We start from the raw sequence: 17,477 nt of genomic DNA, 5'->3' as shown, positions 1-17,477 counted from the left end.
GTAAATGAGTGGAATTAAGAACACTGGAGCCCAGAAGTGGAATTGATCAGCTGAGCAAGGTTAACTATGGCAAGCCGGGCCCCAGACTGGTGTGGCTCAGTGGATTGAGTGCCAGCCTGTGAACCAAAAGGTCCCAGGTTCGATTCCTAGTCAGGGCACATACCTGGGTTGTGGGCCAGGTCCCCAGTAGGTCTGCTAGAGGCAACCACACATTGATGTTTCTCTCCCTCCCTTGCCATCTACATAAAAATAAATAAGATGGTAGATGGGGCCACCCTAGGAGACACTTTATACAGCATCCTCAAGTTCCTGGCTGCCAGGGAACCCAGGGCTCAGGGAGCCCATTTGGAAGTTCATCTAGACGGATACCAGGTCCTAGAGCAGGGCTTCTCAGCCTTGGCATCATTGACACTTTGGCCTGATAATTTTTTGGCATGGGGCTGTCGTGTGCATTGCAGTATGTTTAGCAGCACGCCTCATCTCTTCTCGCTAGATGCTAGTAGCAACCCCCAGCTGTGAAAACCAATGATGTCTCTACACATTATTGCCAAATGTTCCCAGAAATGGAGGTGGGGGCAAATTCCTCAAGTTGAAAAACACTGCTCTAGGGGAAGAGGGCAGGGGAGGGAGGTTAACTTGGGTCTCAAAGCAGGAAACCCTACAACTTTAGCCCCTGTCTGGAAGAGACACCATGAAGCCTTTTTCCCCAGAGCAGGCACTTGGGCAAGCCTTTTCCTTTCTGGGCTTCAGTTTTTCCATCTATATATCGGCTTTGATGTTTGTAAGTCATTTGCTCCTTCTCTCATCATCTGACATTCCTCGATCTGGTCCAGGGTGAAACAGGGGTACTGTCATGCCATCGAGGTGCCCCAAAGAATAGGAAGGCTAAGAAAGAACAAATAGAGGTTGTGGAGCTGAGGTATGAGGCAGGAAGGTCCTAGGAATGTGGAGAAGTTTGAAGCATCTTCTAGGCCCCGCCCCCTTCGAGGCCTTATCAGCGTAGGTGCCCCTAATCTGGCAAACCCAGGCTCTCCAGATTCCACCAGGCCCCTCCCACAATAAAAGACCCAGCCCCTGGCCCCGCCCACCCCAGGGCCCCTCCCGCATCACGCCCCGCCCCCATCAGGCCCCGCCTCCCTCTTCACCTCCCGCCAGCCCGGGCTTGTGCTTTGCACCCCGCGGCGGCTGAGAATCGTGGCGGCTGCAAAGCCGGCAGCGCAGGCGGACAGAGCGGAGCTGCCCAGCCCGGTGACGGGCGATGCCCCCGTGAGCTTCACTCGCCGCCCCTCCCCGCCCGGCGCCCCTACCTCATCGGAGTCTACCACTCGCCTGGGACCCGGCCGCGCCTACCACTGGGTCTGCGGGGCGGGGTCCCGGGGCAGCACCTGCCCCGCCTTGCAGAGCTGCCTTAGCCAACGGAGACCCCTCCCTATCTGGACCCTGGCCCCACCCCAGGTAAGTCTGTAGGCCTTGTTCGCCTAGGAGCGGACGTGGGAAGAGAGCTGCGGAGGTCTGAGGGACCACCCAGGGACAGGAGGGGAGCTCCAGCCGGCAGGCGCCACGTAGGGATCTGAGCGTGCAGGGTCTGGGGGGCGGGTGCTGGGGCATGGGGCGGGGGGAGATGAGCACAGTGTGTGTAATGGCTCTTGGGTGGGGGCTAAGGTATACGAAGGGAACATGGGATGTTTGGGGGAGCCTGGAAAATGGAATAGAGGGCTCCAGAGTCTTGAGTGTTTTGCTGAAGCTCAGAGGATCTGGGGTCCTGGTCTTCAAAGGCATTGCCTCGCATGGCATTTTTGGAAAGTGCTTAAAATTCCTCCTGGAAAGAGAGCTGGAAGGCAGCCTGCCTTCCTCTCTCCTGCCTGTGCCCTGGTTGACAAGCGGCCACTCTTTCCTCCCAATGAGACACCATTGTGGTGCCTAGAAGAACCCCCCACTCTGTGAAAGAAAAGGGGTGGTGCTCACTCCAGCCCTAGGGTGGAAAGAGGGGGGCTTCTGGGAAGCTGGGAGATGCTGTTGGTCAACCCATGGTGGGAAGTCCAGGGTTTGGGAAGCTTGGCAAGACCCTTGGTGAGCAACCTGGGCACCTTCTCATTCAGGGGAGGTGTCTTCACTGGCTGGCCTCCAGGCTGCCGGGCTCATGCCCAGATCACTTCCTCTGGACAGCCCAGCCTTGAGGAGTGGGTTTCTTCCCAGTATGCTGGGCCCGGAAGCCCCGCGAGGGCTCATGGCTCCCATGGTTCTGGATGAGGTGGGCAATGCCATACCCAAGACCAGAGAACAAGGGGTGATGGCTGGCACTGCCACCCAGGGGCTATTCAGATGGGGTCCTATGGGGCTGGGGAGGCTAGGTGAATGTCAGCATCCAACCCCTGCTCCTGGGGTGAATGCCTGGGTGTGGTGAGAAAGGCTGCTGTCCCTTTGGCTCTGTCCTCTGCCCGTGATGACTTCTTAAGTCTAGAGTCCTTGGGTTTGGGGCCTTTCTGGGCTAGGCCTGGTCACCAAGGGGTTAACTAGCCAGCCCCACAGTTGCTGCCAGCCACCACCAATTAGTCTACAATCAGGCAGCTGCCAACTGTCTCTGGGGGTACATGAGCAACCTGATGGGGCAGGGGTTAGGGAAGAGGGGCTGTGAAACCTGTGTTTAGACCAAGCACCATGACTGTCAGAGCCTGTTGAGGAGCCACGGACCCCTTCCCTGCCCTCTGTGCCAGGCTGCTTGGCTTAGGGATCTCCAGCCGTAGGGTTTGAGCCCTGCCTGACCCTCTGCAGGATATGAAGCCCAGAGTTGGGCAAACTTGGCTTCAGACCCAGGCTGTGCCACTTTCTGGCTCTGCACTATTACGGAAATCACTTCCTTTCTCTGAGCTTCCTTCAGTAAAACAAACCTACCTTCTAGGTCTGCTGGGAGGAGTAAATAAAATGGTGGATTTGAGCTGCTTAGCACAGTCCCTGGAACTCGGGGGAGCTCAGTAAGATAACTGCTGAACTCAGGAGCAACTCTTGTGCCAAGGACTTGAAGGGACAGGCAGGCAGGAATCAGGTGCTGAGGACCCAGCAGGGACCACGGTCCCTCCCTCGGGGCATGTGCTGTCTTGGGCCAAGCACCGTTTCTGTCTTATTATCTTTCCCTCCCTTCTTGCTCACAGACACTTCTGGCCTCTGGACATTAATTGGATTTTACTCTGCAGAACTCAGGGCTGAACTATTCCTTTCTGGGCTCCCCCTACCCCTAACCAGGTACCAAGCTCTATGGGGTCTGTCAGGGGTCAAGGGGATGTCTGTAGCTGCTACAGCATCTGGCCCTTTAAGGAGGGAAGAAAACAATTATCTGGCCCGGGCATTGCATCAGCTGGAGCCTGGAGGGTCCCTGGGGAGCCTTGTGAGGGGAGGGGGGGCAGGCTGGTGGTTGATTTCATTAGTGCCATGCGAGAACTCTCACCCTAGGCTTCCCCACTCCCCAGCCACAGCCTTCTACCCCAGGCAGCAATAGCAGCTCCAGCTACGTTGCCTTCCCACACCCCAGGAGCACCGCCTCAGAGGACTCTATCTGTGCACCCCCAGCCTATGTCATGGGCCCAGGCAGACGGGGGTACAGGGAATTGCCTCTCACACTGGCCTTTTGATGACTGGGGATGCACGGTGTGCCTCCTGTACCTGCACTTTGCTGACAATGGGGGTGTCTCCCCCATTAGTGTTTGGCTGACCTGGGGGGTATTTCTCCCACACTGGCATTTTGTTGACCCAGGGGAGGAGTGACTCCTATGCTGGCCTCTACACTGGTGTTTTGCTGACCCAACAGAGGAGCTGTACTGCCTGGGGCATATGTGAACTGAGGGCATGGGTAGGAAATAGTTGCTCTCTGGCTGGAGGTGAGCTGGCTGGAAACAGTGAGTCACAGGGGCAGAGAGGACCCCGAGTATTTAGGCAGCAGACAGACCTGGGTTCAAATGCCATGCCGTCCACTTCCAGGGTCTTTTGCCATTCCAGGCAAGTGGTCTCAGACACCCCTGGAAAATAGGAATAATTTACACTCAGCCTGTCCCACTCCCATCTGGAAGGTTCTTGAGGGATTAAACGTATTAACTGGATGTACAGCACCCAGGCTAGTGCCGCGTACTGTGTGATGATTCTCTTCCCTCTGCAAATTTGAGCCCCTCACACCGTGGGCTCAAGATACCTGGACAAGAAAAGGATGGCTGGGGAGGAGTGGAGAGAAGGGCAGAGAGTGCAGGGCCCCCAGCCTCTGTTGCAGGGGATGCATTCAGATACCTGATGTACCAAGTGCTATGAGCCATCCTCCAGGAGCCTGCCTCCAGGAGCCTACATTCTAGCCAGGAGAGGGCCCAGAGCAGGTGATGTGTGTTGAAAGGAGGGATTCAGGGAACCTGGGGTGCTGAGGAGTTGAGGAGTCAAAGAAGAGATGAGGAAAGGGAACAGTGTGTGCTATAGCCCTGGCGATGGTGGGAACAAGGCTGGTGTGGTGGGGGAGGACGGCAGTGGAGAGAGGGCAGAGAGTGGGCAGGCGCTGGCACAGCTACACCGGAACTGCCTGGTCTAGCAGGATACTGAAGACTTGAGAATTATCCTGCGGCCAAGGGCAGCCCCTAAATAGTTTTGAGCAGAGGAGGCAGGGTCTGATTTCCAAAGAGTGTGGGCTGGGGCCTATGGCCCCCAGGCAAAACCTTCACAAAAGTGACCTTTTGCCCTCTCCTACCCCTTTCCCTGTGCAGCAGCCCTGGTGCCCAGGGAGCTGGTTGTTTGCGTTGCTCCTCCCAGGAGGGAGGGGGCCAGTCTCAATCCCTCCAGCTCCCTCTCTCTGGGCCTTGTTGACAAAGTTCATCCCTTGGCGGCAGGTTCTCCTGATCTCCCTGTGGAGCCAGAGGGTACCAGGCATGGCTTTCAAGCCAACTGGCCTATGTTCACATTCCAGCTGGAAGGCACACCCCATCTTTGAACCTCACTGTCCTCAACTATAAAATGGGATCGATGTCATTTCTCTATGGGAAGGATAAAATGAAATTCCAAATGGAAATCACAAAACCCTCTCTCACTTGTCAGCTGTCATTTTTACTCTGTTGCTTGGAGGTTGACACCCACCTGGGCCACGCCTAGCCCCAGGGCTGGCCGGGGGCGAGGACGGGGTTGTTTGGGCGAGGACGGGGTTGTTTGCATGTGTCTGTGGTTGCAGGGGACCCTCCACGAAGAAGGATCCCTTGCTTGGTTTAATATTCTGCTGTCACTATCTTGAAATTCTTAATAATTTTGAACAAGGGGTCCGGCATTTTCATTGAGCACTGGGCCCTGCCTACCATATAACCCCACAAATTGGGAAGGGTGGGAAGAGGTAGGGAGACACACAGACCTGCAGACAGTGCCTAAGTGGAGGAGGTATAAGGTGGAGGACATGACTAACTGTCCCAAGGTGGGTGGGATGTTAATAATAGTAACATTTATTTAGTGCTTACTCTGGGCTAGGTTCTCTGCCAAGCGCTTTGCATATGCATCTTCAAACAGCCCAGTGACATAGGTACTATTATTATCTCCATTGCATAGATGAGGAAAGTGAGATTAAGTATCCCGGCCAAAGTCACACAGCCATCAAGTGGCAGCGCTGGGATTCAAACCCAGGCTGTTAAACTGCAGAGGACGTGCCTAAACCAGGGAGGTCTTCAGCTAGGAGGAGGGGCCCCTGAGCTGGGTCTGAAGGATAACTTGGAGTTTGCCAACGAGGAAGGTGTTGTGGGGAAGGGAGGGCTGTCTCAGCTGGGAAGTGCCCATGCCGAGGCATCACGCTTGGCCAGGAAAGGTGGGGCCAGAGCCACATGCCTCCCAGGGCTGCGAGAAGTACCCTTTGGGTTTCATGGTTCTGATTTTCCAGGCTCAGAGCTCCTGGTCACTCGGCCCCAGGCCCTGCTGCTACCCTGGTTTCTCAGAGCCACCCAGGCCTCTTTTCTCACGCTGCTGCACACTCTTCCCCACCACCAGGTAAACTCACTTACTGGTTTGACTGTTGCTTCTGGGCTCAAGACCTGAAGATATAACTGCTTTACATGTCTCACAATCAACCTCAGGTCCACACCTAGGTCCCCAGCTCCGCCCACAGGCACCTGCTCTGCCTCCGATGTCCGCAGCTCTTCTCTGCCACCACCATCCACCCACTTGCTCAAGCTGGAAAGCTGGAAGTTCTCCTGGACACCTCACCCCCACATCTCACAGCCAGTCCTCAGCAAGCCCTGTTCGTTCTCCCGAATATCTCATGAATCTGCCATCCCTCCCTCTGCCCACCGCCCCACCCTAGATCGCTACTAGCCCTTACCTGGACCTCTGCAGCAGCCTCCTACATGGGTCTCGTTATGTTTCTGTTCTTGCTTCACTTCATTTTTCATACTGTGATCTTCTAAACATAAATGTTTATATTATTCCCATGCTTAAGACCCTTCCAAGGCTTCTTGGAAACAAAGCCAAACTCTGACGTCATCTACAAGGCCCTGTGTGATCGGGTCCTTGCCCATCTTTTTGTATCATCTGGCTCCATTCTCCCTCCCCCTCAGCTGCAGGACTTCAAACCCGCTCCCTCGGTCTGAAATATAATCCTCCTCCTGGGGCCCCTGAACTCCTACTTATCCTGCAGACAGATACCAGCTCGAACATCATTTCCACAGCAAAGCTTGAAAACTGGAAACTAAACACGCCCCCCCCCGCCCCCACCCCCTGCCATAGGACCTTGTACTTTTTCGTGACACTCATCACACTTGAATTGCTTTTTCCTTGTCTCTTTCTTGCTAGACTGTAAACTCCATGGGGTGAGGAACCCCTATTTGCCTAGCCCCAGCACACAGTAGGCACACAGTGAGTTGTTTAGTGAATGAAGGAATAGACGAATCATTGCTTAGCATCCTCACTGGCCTCCCTGCCTCCTTCTCTGCCTGCCTTCTCCAGTCCTTTCTCATTATGGCCCCAGAGCCATTCTTCTAAAACACAGAACTGACCCTGTCACCCCCTGCTACTTAAAATACTTCAGTAGCTCCCCATTGCTGACAGGGAAGGCTTCAGCTTCCCAGCGTGGTATTCAAAGCCCTTTGTGATCTGCGTGACTGCCTCTCCAGGCTCATCTCCCCTGCCCCCCTCCCACCACACTTTGAACTCCTGGCGGTTCCTCTAACATGTCAGGCTGTTCTGGGCCTCTGGGCCTCAGCACTTGCTGTTCCTTCTGCCTGTAATGCCTCCCCAGCGCTACTTTGTCTCCCTTTGTCTTCTTCAAAATCATCAGCTCAGCTACCACCTTTGCTGAGAAGCCTCTTAGGAGCGCTCTTGGCCCCCGCCTGGGCTGACTTAGCTCACTTCCCTCAGCCACATCTGCACTGTGTCCACATCTATTCTTCCTTGTCTCCCGTTAACCTGAGCTCCTCTGGTGTAGGCACAGTGATTATTTTTCTTCAGGGTTGTTCATCTTTGAGTCTCCAGCTCCCAGCTTCTCCCTGTCTTAATCAGGTCTTTGCTTGTATACAGAAACCTACTCGAATCAACTTCAGTCATACGGAAGGGTTAGTACGAGAACATAAAGAATTCCTGGAGACCGACGGGCAGAAAACGCCCTAGTCTCTGGGAAGTGAGGCCTGTAGGCCAGGAGAAACTGAAGCAACCGTACTGGCCGTTTTTACCTTTCTGTCTCTTAGACTAGGTTTTCTCTGCTTTCCCAGATGCCGGGCCACCTATAGTTCCTATAGTGTGTCCCTCAGTTCCAGCCACATCTAGACATAAAAGCCACGGCTTAACAGATCCAAGTCCAAACTTCCAGAAGAAGATCTGATTGGTTCTGAGTGGGTCAGGTGCCCATCCTGGTCCAATCGACTGCAGCCTGCTGGGAAGGCTCACAAAGTCAGACATGCAAACATGGCTCTTGACCTCCTTGGAGAAGGCAGGGCTCTCGGTTAACAGGGCAAGCACTTCAAAAGATATCTGCTAAAACCCTTAGAGTGCTGGGGTGGGTCTGGCCTCCAGCCTTCCACCTGGACAGCACCTGGGGGAAAGAGACTGGGCATTGTGACTTAAAGGGGAATCTTTACCCTGGGGCAGCAGTGCCCAGGGCAGGCTCTGAAGAACATGTCAGATGTCATTTAGTGGCCTGATCAGAGAGATAGGGAGATGAGACCTTGAATTTCGGAGTGGCGAGAGAGGGAGGAGGAGGGCATGAGCAATCAGAACGGTTTTTCCAACCAAAATCATATTTATCCTCTAAGACTTAAATCATTTCCTTTCCTCAGTGAAAAACCATGCCATGCCTACTCCCCCTTCCTGCACTCCCTTATTCCTTATCTGCATCAATTCTGTTCTTGGCCCTCCCTAGTAATAAGTATTTTTGAGCACGTTGTGCCAGACTTCATGTGCATGCCCTGTAAGATGGGCACTATCATACCCATTTTACAGACAATGGAACTGAGGTTCAGAGAGGTGCCATTTGCAGGCTAGGAACATACAGCAGTGTGATTGCACAGTAAAAGCTCTTAATATCTCTTAACCTCAGCTACTTACTCACTTGCCCGTTTGCCTTTCGGGATTGTGAGAGCCTCAGATACCAGGCAGACACCAGGACGCTGTTCTTCCTCTACACCCAGCATAGGTCAGCCCAGAGCCAGGGCTCCTGACTGTGAGACGGGCGGATGCAGGGGGAGCAGAAAAGGCACCTGGACGGAAGTGATGGTCTCCTGCTCGTGGACCTCCCCTGTGTGGCTGTGTGACTCTGGACAAGTCTCCACCTTCGAGAGCCTTGGTTTTCTCATTAAAAAATGGGGATGATAATTCCTTCTGTGAGTCTAGTATTCGATGTGGGGGTAAGGACAGTTTGTCATAGGAAAGAACTGAGCAGTTTCTAAGGACTGTCATGTCCAGAAAGGACTGTGGCAACAGAGTGCCAGCCGGCCACTGTGCCCAAACCCCTGCAGGGGTTTCCCACCGTGGGGAGTGGTACCTTCGGTGAGACCTGAGGTGACTTTCAGTGGCTCGTGGACCTGCCATGACGCAGCATTACTCACGTGGTGAGAAAGTTGGTTCCCTTTTAACTTTATCAAGTCCAAGGCTGTCGCAGGGAGAAGGTGTCAGCGCAGTGCTAGTGTGTCTTCACCGGCTTTCCAGTGCTTGCTGCCCTACCCTTTTTAACAGGGAGATCTTGACCGGCAGCTCCATGTAGCTAAACTTTAATAATAGAGCTCTGTTCATACTGTATTTATTTTACTTTATTTTCTAGTGATTAAAAGTGATATTGACTTTCTGCGTATAGTAGTCACACAAAGTTTCTAATTAAAGTAAATGCTTTTAAGTTAAAAGTGTGAATTTGAAGAAAATAATAATGAGCGCCTCAGGAGTATATAGACTTGGCAGATACCACTGAGCGGGCACCTAGTGTTATGGAGATAATGCAAAATTGGGACACGGTGTGGCTACACCAGAGATGTGGACCATTGGCCTAGATAATCTTGAAGGCCCCTTCCACCTACCTAGAAAATTTAAGGGTCTCCTCCTGCTGTGCCGGCTTGCACCCCTCTCCTTATCCCGCGCTCCAGCTTGGCTTTCTTCCAGAGACTCCTGCCGTGATTGTGCCTGCGTACAGGAGAATTTGTGCCACTGTTCCCTCAGCCTGCTTGGGGGTCTCTTGGAGTTGGGGTGTTAGGGTGCGGGTAGGATGGCCCCTGGTCTCTGAGTCAGGCCTTGGGCACTCCTGGGGCACCAGGAGCTGCAGGCTGCATGGTTCTCCTTGTCTTCACGCACAACACAGGTGGTGGGGCCGCCCAGGGAGCGCTTAGGCTGTCCCCAGAGCCTCTGTCCCAGGACTTGGGGCCTAGGGACAGAGAAGCCAGGAGGATTTGGGGGCTCAAAGGTCTCCTTTAACTTGGTCCTCCGTTCCCCATCTGTTTGCACTGCTGACTCCCTGCTCTTGGTGAGTGGGCACTGACCCCAGGAGGCCTTAGAGGATTCAGGATTTATCCACAGGGCCGACGATCTGCCTGAGCGCGTCCCAGTCCCGTGTCCATGGTTGGAGGGCAGGCACGGGCTCCAGGAGGGTGGGGGGCCTGGGTCACATGGGGCCTGTGTTACATATCCAGGGTGAATGTCCGAGGATCTCTGTGAAGGAATATCGTATGTGTTTGTATGTGCATGAGTTTAATTTTGCAGGAATGTGTGCGTGTGGTGTGTGTGCGTGTCTGTGAATGTAGCTCTGGGCGACATGTCTGGGGGTCTCTCTGAGAGCATATAGCGTGTGTGTGCATTTGCACACATGGGCGGGCGGTGTGAGTGTGTGTCTGTGGTCGAGGCATCTTTGCATCATTTGTGTGAGGTTCTCTGTGTGGCAGTGTGTCTCCCATGTCTGTATGTGATATGCATGTGGGTGTATGGCAAGTGCATCTCCACGTAGTGTGTCTGTGAGGCCTGTGGTATGTGTGCATGTGTGTGCATGCGTGTGTCCAGGTGGCTTGCTTGCTGGCTGTGGTGTGTGCCTGTTGTTTTGTGTATGTCTTCATCCTTATACAGCACGTATCTGGCTGTCTGGTGTGTCTGAGTGGTTGTGTGAAGGTGTGTGCTGTGCACGCGGGTCTTTGTGCCCTGGAAAGGGACGGGGAGGGAGGGGCCGAGGGGAATGCGGAGTTCATTGAGGGCGGTGTCTGTTTGGCTGGGGCTGCGGGTGTGCTGAGTTCCCAAAGAGGGTCCCTAGAGCTGGTGGCAGGCACAGGCGGCGCCTTCCGGCTTGGAGCGGAGCTGGTAACCCGAGCCCTTATCCCCATGAAATATTGATCGGGCTAGCGGCGGCCCTGGCAAAAAAAAAAGCTGGGCGGCAGGAAGCAACCACGGCCGGTCGCTGTCCTTGGTACTGCTGCGTCTCCGCAGGACACGCCCCCCCCCCTCAGTCTCGGGCGGGGCTGGGAGGGGGAGAGACTTCCCCATCCACCAGCACCCTCAGCGGGGCCCCAGCCTCTGAGGATGAGCTAGTCTATCCCTACCACCTGTTTGTTAGTTCCACCACTTCAGCTAGGGGGAACAGGGACCTAATGGGTACTTTTATTGAGATCTAGTATTTCCCAGGGCTAGGGTGACCACACAGCTGGATTTGCCTGGGATAGTCCTAATTTACGCCTGTGGGCCCTGTGTGGTTGTTAGTAGTGTCCCTGCTCACTCTCGGGAAGGTCCCAGTGCAATGAGAAACTATGTGCTCCCCAGCAATAAGGCTTTGTTCCAAAGACCTCTTCCCCCACGTTCTCCAGTCTGCCCCCTCGTGGAGGGGGAGGAAGAAGGTTTCTGTAGGGGTGTGTGTATGTGTTTGGGTGCAGGGATTGTCCTTCCTGAGCTTGGGCTGAGCTAGAATAAGTGCCTGGGAGCCCCAGAACCCTCAGGGCCCTGCTGCAGGCTAGACCCTCCCCAGGGAATCTCACCCCTTCTCTAACTGACCCAAGTCCGCTTCCCATTCAAGCTGTGCTCTTTTCAGACCTGGGCTCCCCTGCCCCCTAGGAGAGAGTCAGGGTGCTCCCCAGCCTCTCTCCTGCATCCTGGGCTGCACAGGCCTTGGTCTCCGTGTCAGGGTGTGGCAGGGCCTCCAGGTGGACCACCCGTGTTCTCATGGCACCTTCTCTGGGTTCCCCCCCTATTAGCCACTGGTTCTCCGCCCTTCAGCGGGTTCCCTTGTCCTCCTTCCCCTAACTATGGGTATCACATCTTGCCCTTTCTGCACTCTATACTCTGGGCATTCTTCTTCCTCTCCATATCCCACTTTTCCCCAGGGGGCACACCCAAATCCTGCCCACTCACATTGCTCTTCTGAGCTCCAGTGAATCTGCTCACTGGCCGACACCTCCATGTGGGAGTTGCAGCATTATCTCAGACTTACCATATCTAAAATGGGGATTCATCTTCCTCCTAAGCCGACTTTTTCCTCTGGGACTTCAGGCTCTGCTGATGGCACCTCTCAGTCCCCACCCTCCCTGTAAATCACTTTGGATTCTGTTGGTTTTTTTTTTTCTTCCCCCCAAACTTGTCCCATCACTAACTCTAGGCAGCTCCCAGTCACCTCTTCCTCCACACCTGCGCCACGTGAGGCAGTGCAGCCCCTCCTACCTGCACCCTGACTGCTCTTCCTGCTGTCAGTCCTTCCTCTGGTTCTGCACTCAGTGTCAGATTGATTTCTGTAAAGCATTGCATCTGAGTCATGTCGGATTTCACTCACTCCCTTCGGGATTAAAGCCGAACCTCAGCCCGCATTTGGAGCCCTTCATTGGCTGAGCCCAGCCTCCCTTCCCAGCCCTCCCTTCTCAGCTGTACTTACCTCCTGCTCCTATTGCGCTGCTCTATCCCCCAGGCTCTGAACATAAAGTTTTCTCTCTGGGCCTTCTCACCTCTTTCCTGCCACCTCGACCTTTCCGAATCCCTTCTGGTTTTGAGGTGTTCTGCAACACTTTTCCCCATGATGACTTCTCTGGTCTCCCCATCCTGAAGAGTTCAGTCCTTCTGCAGAACAACCAGAGTTTATCTTTATCTCTCAATGCCTTGGGTGGTCCATGGGCCAGCAGCACAAGAGCCTGTGAGAAACGCAGAACCTCAGGCACCACCTGGGACCATGGACTCAGAATCTGCATTTCAACAACATGCCTGGGGAGTCGTGTGCACATTAAAGTTTGAGAAGCCCTGGACAGTGCACTCACTGAGGACAGGGGCTTGCTTTTTTTACGAGTGGTCTTCGGCCAGGGCTGGTGGTGGTCTCACGTGTCAAGTCAGGTGACAGGTGCCACATCTGGCCAGATCCCATGAGCTTTGAGAGAGCCTGGATAGTAGAGATGGCCGACAAGCACGCATACTCCGCCTGGACCCTTCCTGCCTGGATTCCATGTCCCACAAGGCCCAGAGCCCACACTCTGTGAATCTGACTCCGGAAGGCACTCTGGCAACACGAGGAGGAATCAATTAATCAATAAAAAAGCAGTTATCGAGCATACAGCGGAACATTTCCCTCTTCACAAAACACAGAGTGGTTAAAAATGTCTGTTATTTTAATGTATGTTTTGCAAAGACAAATATGTATTTAGTGTTTTCTTTATGACAACATTAATACAGTTTCTAAAGAGGTAACTTTAGCAAACACAATATGTCGCATGAAGAAAATAAAAATGACTCACAAGTCTACTCCCCAGCTGTAAATACTATTAATTTCATATTTATTATAGGTCGCCATTCATTCATTCATCAAACATTTACAGAGCCCTACTACGTGCCAGACCTGTGCTGGGCACTGGGGATTCGGGGTGGAGAAGAGAACGGGTTCCTAATTCCAAGCAGCTCACACCCAGGGGTGGGCTGTGGGAGGCAGGCACTGAACAAGTCAGGAATGGCAGTGCATCCGTTTCCTAGGGCAACCGTAACAAAGTGCAACAGACTAGATGACTTAAACAACATAACTTTATTTTCTCACCGTCCTGGAGACTGGAAGTCCAAAATCTCAGTGTTGGCAAGGTCGGTTCCTTCCGAGAGCTCCGAGGGAGACTCTGTTCCATGGTCTGTCCTGGATTCTGGTGACAGCTGGCTACCTTTGGCATCCCTGGGCTTGTCTCCGCGTCACCCACATCTCTGCCTTCATCATCGCATGCTGCCCCACCCCCCATGTGTCTCTTGCCTTCACACGGCCAGCTTCTTAGGAGGATGGCAGTCATAGTGTATTAAGGACCCACTCCACTCCAGAGTGACTTCAACTTAACTAAGAAGGTCTGCAGTGACCCTATTCTGAGGTCATATCCTGGGATAGCAGGGTTGGGGCCTCAACATGTCTTCTGCACGGAGACACAACTGAAGCTGGAACAGGCAGAGGCAGCGCAGAGTCTGGACGACTCTCCCAGGAGACGGCATTCGAGCTGGGACTGAGTAATGCGCAGGGATCGGCCTGGAAAAGGTGGCACAGCGCACGTGGGGGCCTCAGGACGTGAGTGTGGAGGTAGGCTGGAGAGGAACATTCCAGGCAGACAGCTGACAAGTGGCGCTTTTGAGGAAATGAAAAGGCCGGTGTGACTGGAATACGGAGGCGGGGTGAGAGCATGGGTCGAGCTGTGTCACTGGGCCTGTGGGCCTCGGTGAGGGGTTCTTACTCTCTCCCTTGGGCAATGGGGAGCTGCAGGAGGCTGTCACTCAGGAGGGATTCATTCTCCTTTGTGAGCTGTCTCCTCACAGGACTGAGCTGTCTGAGGTCTACGTTGTTCCTCTCTGTCCCCAGTTTGGAGGGAAGGACCCCTGGCTCAAAGAAGACACGTGGCAGCCCCGTCCAAGGAATGAAGGCACAGCCACGCCCCCAGCAGCCCTAGTCTAAGGTGGGGGTGGAGAAGCACTGCCTTTAGGGCCCTCATTCTGAACAGGACACAGGGCTCTCCCAGCTCTGAGACACAGGTTTGGGCCTGGCCACCCTACCCCGCCCTGCGTGAGGACTGTGGCTGAGCGTGTGTGCAGGGCAAGCACATAACCCATGTGTGTCTCTGAGGGCAGAGGCCCCAATGCTGGCGCAAACCAGGGCTTAGGTCTTGCAGGGGACCTCTCTTCAGCACCCTGCTCTTCCCAAGGGATGCCTGGATATTGCCTTCCTAGGCAGGACCCAGCCTCTCTGATGCTCAGCCGGTCCCTTCCCATGCCCTCAGGGCTGCCCCTGTACTGTGCATGAGAGGAGGGGGCCCTGTGCCCAAAGCTGCCTGTCCGCCCTTGCCCAGGCTGGGTGGGCCAGACTGGGCGGAGGAGAAGTGGGTCAGCTTGGTAGCCATGGTGACAGCTGCTGCTTCCTGCCAGCCTGCTCATCTCACCACAAACCTCACCGATGAGCTCCTTTGTCCAGTCTGCTGGGATGGGGGCCAGGACGGTGAGACCGGGGGCTGGAGCGTGTATGGGTGTGTGTGTGTTCCAGCTCGCACAAGTGCCTGCTCAGAGATGGTGTGTGTGTTTTGGCCGAGGGAACCCAGGGACACAGGTTCCCTGGCCACTAAAGAGATGGGGCTCTTTCTGCCTCTCTGGGCTGGACAGGGCTAAGGGAGGGGTGTGTATGTGAGTGTGTGAAGGCCTGTGGCTGTCAGTGGGGCTGCCTCTGTGTGGCTGAATATCTCAAAGGTGCGTGTGCATGTCTGTATGCATGTGATTGTGTCTTTAAGTGTGTATCATCTGTATGGGTCTGTGTGGCGTGCGATCCCACATTTGAAACACTGTGCCCTGTCTCTACCTGTGTGTGAAGTGTGTGTGTGAGCCTGGTTTGGGGGAGATAAAGGTTGCACCATCAGGAGAGGAGCTGGCACCGTGTTCCCCACTTGGGCTAGGTGTGCCCCTTCAGCCCAGCCTACCTCTCCCACCACGCCCCAGCCTTGTCACCCACCCGTACATCCCTGAGGGGGAAAAGGAAATTCTAGAAACAAGGGAACTCTCTCCCCTTCTGTGGATGCCAGCACTAGCCTCCAACAGGGGCACAGCCTGGCACAGGTGACGTTGTGGGCAGCCCTGGTGCTGGATCGGGGTTGGGGCAGGAGTCTCAAATGCCAGGCCCAGCATCCAGCGAGGGGCCAGGAGCTGAGATGCTGGCAAAGGAGAGCATAGCTTCACATGGCAGCTCCCGGCCCACCTGAGAGGTACAGGGACCAGATCCCACACTGGTCCTGGGCTCTGGGTGGAAGCACCCGGAGCTGGTGTGGGAGGTGAGCCTGTTGGTCTCTGAGGCTTCTCACGACATGGTTGCTCCTGGGATGTAATCCAGTCCAATAAGCACTAACACCTGTACAGCCCTTTACCATTTACAAAAGGCACTGCTCTGAGTAGTAGTAATGCCATTGCCCAAGTGAGCATTTAGGGCGTATCAATCCTTACTTTGTAATATTTCATCTAAGAATTCTAAGGCTGTCTTTGTTATCCCCACTTTAGAGATGAGGAATGGCAGGCTTGGGGGTGCTAGGGAAATGTCCCTGTGTCACACAGCGAATAGGTGGCAGATCTTGAAGTAAGTCTGTCTGCCTCCAAAGCCTAGGTTTTTAATCACTGAGCTTTTCGGCCCCTCATCATCTCACCTGCTCCCCAGTCCAGCCAGGAGCGTCCGGCCAGTCCAGGTGCCAGTAGGTACATTTTATAGAAGAGGAGATGGAAGTTCAGAGAGGCTCAGTGACTTGCTCAGGGTCACATGGCCGGGGGTGGAGCCAGGAGCCCGCCCCACCCTCCCACCCCCAATGATCCTGAGTGCCTGGCTGTCACAGAGCATCTGGGGAGGGACACAGACCTCATTAGTCAGGGGGAGCACTGAGGAAGGAAGAATAGTGTCTAGAGCCGATTAGCATTTGGATGTAGATGAGTCCTTCAGGTGTTAAAAGTCTTAAAAGTTGTGGGTGGAGCTTTAGCACAAGCAGCTTGAAGTTAGAAGTTCCTAAAGGCCCCACAGGGGACCCAGGAGTTTGGATAATGTTATGAAGGAGGAAACGGAGAATAAGAGAGTTGAAATGATTTGCTCAAGGTCACATCGCTGTGTCCAAAGTCTGTCTTTTTACTCCATAAGCTACTGGAAGCCCTTGAGGACAGATGTCTTCTCTAGCCCCTCCTCTAAACTCTCTTCTTTCCTTCCAGAGTCTTATCACATCACCTCCACCCGGGAGCTACCCTGATTGCCTTCACCTCCTTTCTTGAAAACTGGTGTCTCAGAAGTTGACGGAAGCCTGTGTCAATGCCCTAGGGGAGTGCAGTTGGGAGGGGCACAGCCCCCTGTGATGCGGAGCACCACGTGCAGATTCATCAGTTCGGTGAGTTTGGGTTTTCTTCAAGGTGAGAGGTGAGGAGGAAGCATCTGACAGGTGATGTGGAGTCTGGGAGTTAGGAGGGTTGGGCTGGAGCTCTGATTTTGTCACCAACTTTCTATGTGATCCTGGGAGTGTGTTCCATTCTGGGCCTTGATTTCCTACCCTGCAAACGGAAAGGCTCAGGCTGGAATAAGGATGGCAAATCAGTTTTAACTCCTGAGCTGGTTCTCATCAGTTGGGCCTGAAGCACAGTGTTGAAAGGGATTCGGAGATTAAACCTGCCTTGAAGGGGAAGGGATGGGTTAGTGATGCCTGCTGTGGGTGGAAGACTGGGAAAGGCAGTAAGAGCCTCGGTTATTTGCCATCTCTTTCAGACTAACAGCCCATCATCCCGTGACAGGTTCCTTGGTCTTTCCTGTTGAAGGCTGGGTGGCTGTGTTTATCTTGGACGGTCTCATTGACTCCCCCCTAAAAAAGCTCATTATCTGGTTAGACATATGGTCAAAGGGACCGAGGGGCCCAGGGCAGCTTGGCAGAGCCCTGAGACCTGCTGTTGTCAGGACTCAGAAGAGGGTAGGGGGAGCCCTGAGGGCACTGGAACCTCAGGGTAGAGGCCAAACTTCAAGGGCCAGAAAGAAAAGGTTTGTTCCGTGGGGAGCCTGGAAGGTGTCTGCTGGTGTAGAGCTTTGGCGGGAGTCA

At 54.2% G+C, this 17,477-nt stretch overlaps 1 protein-coding gene across 1 annotated transcript in view; it reads left to right on the top strand.

The window, feature by feature from the left end:
- The first annotated feature begins 1,150 nt into the window (after positions 1-1,150).
- RIMS3 (regulating synaptic membrane exocytosis 3) overlaps positions 1,151-17,477 on the top strand; it is a 35,239-nt gene continuing 18,912 nt past the window's right edge. The window contains exons 1-2 of the mRNA XM_045190883.2: positions 1,151-1,455; positions 16,609-16,781. The gene's annotated coding sequence lies outside the window, so the exon portion shown is untranslated. The remainder of the gene's footprint in view (positions 1,456-16,608; positions 16,782-17,477) is intronic.

The sequence above is a fragment of the Desmodus rotundus genome, chromosome 3, assembly GCF_022682495.2.
Source record: "Desmodus rotundus isolate HL8 chromosome 3, HLdesRot8A.1, whole genome shotgun sequence".
NCBI classification, from domain to species: Eukaryota; Metazoa; Chordata; class Mammalia; order Chiroptera; family Phyllostomidae; genus Desmodus; species Desmodus rotundus.
The sequence above is the reverse complement of the archived record's forward strand: the minus strand, read 5'-3'. Positions and strand labels throughout refer to the sequence as shown.